A 7,425-nucleotide genomic window follows, 5' to 3' on the forward strand; every position below is an offset into this window, starting at 1 on the left:
CAACAAGTTCTTTAAAAGGAAGTGAATTACTTTATAGTAAGCCTCCACGTGTGATGCATTTTGGATTTTTTCCCCTAACCTCATACCAAATAAATAGTTCAGCTACATAATATGACAAAAGAACCATTACTTATTTTCCCAGTTGAACCTTGTGTTAAACCACGATTAAGGCAATATTTATTCTTGTAAAAATATTGCACTGAACTACAACTGCTTCAGATAAGTGGAAAGGATATCAAGGTAGCATCAGACAAAATCTCAGTATACATATTAACACTGAAGAGGAGCCTTGAGATTTCTTATAGCAGGAGTTCTTCAGGGATCGCTTTTATCATTTAACACAAATAATTTGCCTTAAGACAAAGAAAATGCAGATGAAGTACTCAAGTTTGCACAATTTTAAAATCAAGTCTTTACTATTTAATACTGCTCAACCATTAAAAGCAGAAGGAACTGAGGGCAGGGAAAGCGGGTACTTTGGGGCAGATCTGTAACCATCAGAGAGGGACAATCTTAACACAAGAAAAGGAACCCCAAACACACGTAACCCTAATTTTGCTACTAGTTTAATGTTGTCTTAGAGCATCCCAAGGGACTTTATGGTTAAGGGGGCCCATACGTGCAGGCTACTTAGGCACACTAGTTCCCACACCTAAAGCTCACTGTTCCACCTATGTGCTTCGTGTGCTGCCCCAGCCGTTGCTGATCATTTCTTGGGCAAAGATGACCAGCTGGACAGAAACATTTCAAGCTAGAACTAACCCAGACATGCCAGTTTGGCTGCCCTGACCCAAAGAATAATTAAGGCATTTGTGTTGTTGACCCAGGCTAAGGGGTTACCATCCTAGAGGACGAGCTGGCAGAAAGGAAGGAGAAACTAACTCACCAGCTGCTACTTTCTAGTTGCTTGCTACTCTGTTCAGAGGAGCCATCAGACAATGAAGCAGGAGAACTGAAGAGGCAAGCAGGGCAGGGTGAGATGCTCAAATCAGGTCACAAAGTTTGCTCTCACTCCAGAAACTCTTGCAGGCCTTGAGCTCCACCGAGGCCAACGGCAAATCTTAACAGTCATCTTAACAGAAAACTGTCAGTCCCTTCAGATTTGATCTCTGTCCTCCACCTTGCTCATGAAGTAAAGGAAAATGGGTATCCCAGCTCAGCAAAGAGTATTTTTAAGCATTTGGAATGAAGCCCAAAGGGTTATATAGTTGCAGAAACACTGCACACTTGAAATACAAGCAGCTAAGTACATCCAGGCAGATGAATCAATTGGCAATAGAAGCAACAATCCATTGATGGTGGTCTACTTAAAGACAATTTTGGCTAAGCAGGGTTTTGTGTTGTTTATTCTTTTTCTGGTTTTTGGGGTTGTGGTTGGGTTTTTTTCTTTCCATCTTCTCCTTGAGTCCCAGGTCCAATAAACTATCCCCCAAAGAATCTTACTTGACCAACTTGCTCCAATGCTGTATCTTGCAAGCATCTACAAAATATTCTTTGATCTATCCCACTCAACCAACACCTCAATCAATCCACCAAACAGCATTCTCTAGTGGCTATTCCTATTATCAACTATTCTAATAATAAAAAAAATATGCTGTAGGTCACTTCTGGTTTAAGTCTACTTAACTTCAGCCTTTTCCTACCTTCCTTGTTGTTCATTTCTGTGCTACACTATAGACTTGTCTACGACACAGAGCCTCAGCCACTATAGAAACTGTTCCAGACCCACAAATGGAAATGCAGCGTTTAGCAACAAAAGCTTTTCTGCCAAGACCGCCATGCTTATCTTCCCAAATACCGAATATATAAACTAACAGGCTGACAAAAGCACTCCATCAGCAAAAGCTTGCCTGCATCTGGGACTTTGATTAACTTTTGTCAATTAGATGGTGCAAATTGCTCCCACCAACACATACACACCCACCCTATCTAGTATAGCTAGATCAGCACCTCTCCGGCCCAAGTATCTTCTGTACTATTAAAAAACTTCCCCCAACAGGAGCGCTTTTCCCCCTTCTAAAAACACATTTATGCAATTAATCTGCTGCAAACAGGATCGGCACAGAAAAACATCTGGTTGACACAGCTGTATAGCCAACATCAAGGGAGATCAAGAGCGTTTTGAGCCAACATCACACATATCCAAAGTCTTCTACAACATGCTGGTGAACAAGGAAAGTATTGCAACGTGAGTGTGAATCGAACAAATCCTCTTCCCAGCAGGGATATAATTACGGGGTCAGAGTAAGAGGTTTTGACTGCTCCTACTCTGACAACTGCCAGGTACCTCCAATTAGGACAGTAAAATTATAGGACACTCCCAATCCTGAAACCACAGCCAGAAATGCACTGCAAGGTTCAGTCCACTCCGCTCTTCAGCACATGCAATTCGAGCCCAAAATTCAGCATTTATGTAAGTATGTACCATGGGTGGCAGTCAAGTCACTCTGATTGAATTCAGCAGCATGGATTAAGAAACAAGGTCAGCAGATTAACTTTTATTACCAATTCACGGACAGAACTGTGTTCCTGCATGGCAGAGACCAGAGGATACCGTCAATCTTTAACCAAACGCTCGCACCCAGGTGCTGCGTTCACCCTGAATCAAACAAGCTGCTGACTAGTTCACACTTGAGCCCACGTCCTGAAACACCACCTTCACAGCATTTACACCTCGTACGCCAGCCAGGAGACGCTGCCGGAGCAAGGCTGGTATTGATGACCACCTACCTTCAGCACAGGGTGCCAGCAGAGGACAACAGACTTCTCCTATAGAGCCTGCAGTTTCCAGTCAACTATTTTACATCCATTCACGACTAGAGGGTTATTCCAGAAAGGTCATTTTGAGCAGCCAGCAACATTTGGTGCTCCCAATCACATGACAAGGGTCAGCAAAAGAAGTCCATGGCATAGGGCTCACCTAGGTAGCCAATAAGCTCTGCACTCACTCGTGCAAAGCACCGAAAAACCTCTTCCTGCTTGAAGCAAGGTCTCTTTTTCAAATTAATATAAATACAGGATGCTTGGAAAAGAACATATTCATAGTGCAAGGCTGGAATTTTTCTGCAAATCAAGTTCTGGTCAATAGTTTTTACTGCTTTTAGGAGAAAGCAGCAACGGGGTAGAGTTTGCTTTTTTTTTTTGTAGTTTAGGGATGATTTCTAGCATGCCAAAGAACTTTTTTCTTTTTTTAACCTGAAAGGCAGGTTTCTGAATACATCAATTCAAACATTTTAAACAAGAAACACTTACAATCACTTGTGACTATTAAATGCCACATCTACTGCAAAACATTAAGGCCACAAAGAATGCACCACGATGCAACCGTATTGCTCCAGCCCCCCTCCAGCTTCCCACTGGAGAGCCTACAGCAGCACAGGGAGAGGGAAATCCACCCCACCAGCTGCCCACGATTTGCACCTCACAGGATCAGAACTAAATTGCTATTTTATCTTCTTCCCCATGAATCTTTCCATCTAGGTAGACTAACCGGGCCCAGTCGGGGATGCAATATTAATTTCAGTAGAACCAGGGGACTACAGTAGGAGCATGAGATTTACTGGTGCATCCTGTTAACCAGTAGATTGAAAGGAAACAGAAACTAGATCAGATGGAAACACATTACTTTTTTCCACTGAAACTCTCTCAGCAGCATTTAGCAGTGCTCGACATACTTCCCACACCATCACTTTGCTGTCACTTCCTTTGACAGTTTGTCAGCACGCCCGTGAATCTGGAGATTAAGGAATGAACGTCTGGGAAGCAAAAGAGCTGGCCTTTTTCTTCTCGATGCCACCTACAGTCAAAACTTTTACGATCTAACCAGCACGGCGCACAGTGACCAGCTAGCAACATGTACCTCCAATTACTGGCATCCTGCAGGAATTCTTAATCAACTGTGTAATTTCGCTTACAAGTATGCACTTAAAGGTGACTTTGATTTCTCATGAAACACCCTCATTCTTCCTTTTTTAGCTCAGGGCACGGATTAGCATCTACAAACAGCTTCGGGTTTTCTGCTTTCCTCTGTTCCAGAGTTCCTGTCTGAGAAGACATTTTATATCAAAATACACTTGTAATTAGTTCCTTCCAAATGAATAAGAGTTTTAAATACCACTGGCTCCAAGCAGATGATGCTCTACTTTACATCTACAAACACACAGTCTCTAGCTATAAATCCTGAAGGGAAAGGATCCTGTTTTCCATGCCTTGTTTCTTAATAGAAACCAGTATTGATACCAAAATACAAAACGGTTGTAGCAGATAGATTTTAAGCTAATATCTAAGTTCTGCTTTAACTGAAATACTAGTAGTTAACTCAAAACTTCAATTTCTAAGATAAACACGAGCACGGTGACCTGCTGCGTTGAGAAACACGTTTCAGCGGTTAGTAGGAACGGAAACATTCATTAGGCACACTGCACAAGCCTACACTCAGCACAACGTAGGTGCTCCTACAAGTTGAATTCATTTGAAATAGGAGACATTTAAGCTTAAGGTACCCAGTAGGTGCCTATATACAACTAAAACGCATTCCTAAAGCTTCCTGCCTGGCCATTCATACGACTTCAAAAGGAGTTAGGATGCTTATCTTACGAGGCACGAAAAGGGTCTAATTTTCCAACTTTGAGTGCACAATTTTCTACAAACCGGGCTTTTTCTTGGGGGGAAGGAGGGCGGGGAAGAGGAGAGGGGGAAGTGTCCCGTGCAGACATCTGAACTTTGGCACTACATTACTCACTCTGAAATTGTCAGCCTAAAACATTACAAAGCCACACGGACCGCACGACGACACACGCAAACGAAAATCTCGGTAGCCCGTTCGGCTGAAGCTTTCATCTGCACTAACCTACCGGCGCCTTTCGGCATAAAAAGCGAGAGAAGATGTATCATCAACAGGTCATCTGGCTGCTTCTTGGTTAAAAAAAATATATATGAAAAGCTGCTGAACAGAAACCGGAAACAGCCTTTTTTTCCCCCAGCTCTCCCCCCGCCTCCCCCCACGCGCTCAAAATGGAAAATATAATAAACCCATCGTCCTTCGGACGCAGAACCACCAGCTCTCTCTAGCTGAAATGCTTTTTAATTTTACTCGCCAAGTGGTGTGTTTTCAAGGTAGAGGAGTCCCCGACAAAAACAAACGGGTGGCCTTTGAAAGGGAAGGCCAGAAACACGAGCTTTACAGCTGGACTGCTTTTTGCTTGCTTGTATTCTAGAAGCTGCATTTTGCAGAGGTGAAATAGCTGCAGTTTTTGAGGGGGGAGTTAAACCAAAAACAAAGAAAAAACACAAAAAAAGCTTTCAGTATAAAAATATAATAATTGCTTTAAAATATCATTAGCCCTTTAAAGAAGCAAAAAAATTATTCAGCGGAAGACACAACCTCTGGTCCTCTCTGCTGCCTTTTAAAAATCTTCTCCACGGCTGTTACAGGCAGAAATGTCCCCTTGCCATTAGCTTCTGCTGAAAACGCATTATTTAACTACGTGGGGAAAAAAAAAAGGGAAAAAAGTGAAAAGAAAAACCCGACGAAAGTTGCACTGGATCGCAGGCTGCTCACAAAAGAGCCAAGGCTGAGGATTCGGGAGAGAAACCTTGCAATTTCCCCAAGAAGCTTAAAATTAAAAAGACACAACTCATCTACCGGCTATGTGGATTCTTCCAGCGTAAAACAACATCAAATTTGGAAGAGATAAAGAGGAAAAAAAAAAAAGGCAGCAAGCTTTCCCACCAAGATTTTGCAGGTTAATAGCAGGAAAACAAAATCCCCCTTTGTTTTCTTTTCCCCCGCCTGCGTGCTGCTCCCATTCAACGCTCCGGCACAGGGGGCTGCGATCAATGGAGCCTGGACTTCAGGGGGACTCTTTCCCCCCCAAAAACCCCAAATATATACATATATAACACCACCACCGCCAAAAACCCCCACCCCCCGAATTCAACACCCCCTCGGAGTCCAAATCCTGAACGACTTTTTTAGGTTTTTTCCTGTTTTTTTTTCCTAAAGGGATGTTTTTCCCGAGGGCAGGCGCCTCGGCAGCCGCTCCATGACAAAGAGCTTCCCCAGCACATCCAGCCCCAGAGCGGGGCTCAACTCCGGGGGGGGTGGGAAGGGGAAAAGAAAAAAGACCCAAAAAACCCCCCCAAAAAACCCCAAAACCGACAACAAACTCCCCAACCCCCCGGAAAAAAAAAAAAAAATAGAGAATTAATTTAAAACCAGCAACAAACCGGCAGCCCTGCGGAGGCGCAACACAAAGCGCGCAGGGCGGCGGGGGGGCAGGGGGCTGAGGGGGGAAGCAGCCCGAGGAAGCGGGCAGCCCCCGGGCAGGCCCCGGCCCGCCGCCCCCCGCGCGATACGGGGGCGCGGATGGGGCTCTGTCGCGACAGGCGCGATACTCACCCCAGGGAGGAAGGAAGCGGGCGGAAGAGGCACCCCGCGCCGGCAGTCGCAACTCCCCGAGGCGGCGGGGAGAGGCCGGGAGCGGGGTAAGGGGAAGGGGCAGCCTCCGTCTCCTCACGGCCCCACGGCGGGCGGCTGGGCGAGAGGGGAAGGAGCCTCGGCAGCGCTCCCCCCCGCCCCCCCGCGGGCTCGGGCGGGCCGGCGCTGCGAGCGACAGGCCGGGAAGCCGCGGCGGCAGCTGCCGGGAAGCGGCTGGAGAGAACAACCCGATCGACGCCGGCTCCGCCGCCCTCACAACGGCCTCGGCCGCCTCCGCCGCGCCTCACCGCGCCGCCCGCCCTCTGGGTCGGCGGCCGCCGCGCGCTCGCCCACCCCACCGGCGGGGGCGGGGCGGGGGCGGGGCGTCGCGCCTCGCGGGGCCCCGCCCCCGCCCCGCGGCATGACGGGACTTGTAGTGCCGCCCCCTTGCGCCGGCCGCGGGGAGGTCCGCCGCCTGCGCGCGCCTCTAAGGGTGCGCGTCGGGGCGTGCGCGCGCGTGTGTATGTACATGTGTGTACACACGTGTGTATGTGCCTACAGATGTGCGTGCACATACATGCGTGTGCATGTATACATACACACACACGTATATACACGCACATGTGTATGTGCCTACAGATGTGCATGTGCATATGGGCGTGTGTGTGTGTATGTACACACGTATGTACACACGTGTGTATGTACGCACAGTCTCACAGAATCACACAGAATCATCTGTATATGTCTCTATATATGTGTGTATACACACATGCATATGCATATGTGTGTGTATATGTATGTATATGTATTCACATACGTGTGTATATATGTGTGTATATGTATGTGTCTATAGATGTGTATGTGTGTGTATACACACGTATATGTGTATGTATGTGTGTATATGTGTGTATATATGTATATATGTGTGTTTATATATGTGTATATATGTGTGTATACACACATGTATATGCACATGTATGTGTGTATATATGTATATATGTGTGTAT

The 7,425-nt window shown here is 46.3% G+C and overlaps 1 protein-coding gene across 1 annotated transcript in view; it reads right to left on the reverse strand.

Moving 5' to 3' along the window:
* The window catches only part of PELI1 (pellino E3 ubiquitin protein ligase 1), a 45,671-nt gene extending 39,180 nt beyond the window's left edge, over positions 1-6,491 (reverse strand). The window contains exon 1 of the mRNA XM_059828493.1: positions 6,401-6,491. The gene's annotated coding sequence lies outside the window, so the exon portion shown is untranslated. The remainder of the gene's footprint in view (positions 1-6,400) is intronic.
* Between the last annotated feature and the right edge of the window lie 934 nt (positions 6,492-7,425).

This window comes from Gavia stellata, chromosome 23 (genome assembly GCF_030936135.1).
Source record: "Gavia stellata isolate bGavSte3 chromosome 23, bGavSte3.hap2, whole genome shotgun sequence".
Taxonomy (NCBI): Eukaryota; Metazoa; Chordata; class Aves; order Gaviiformes; family Gaviidae; genus Gavia; species Gavia stellata.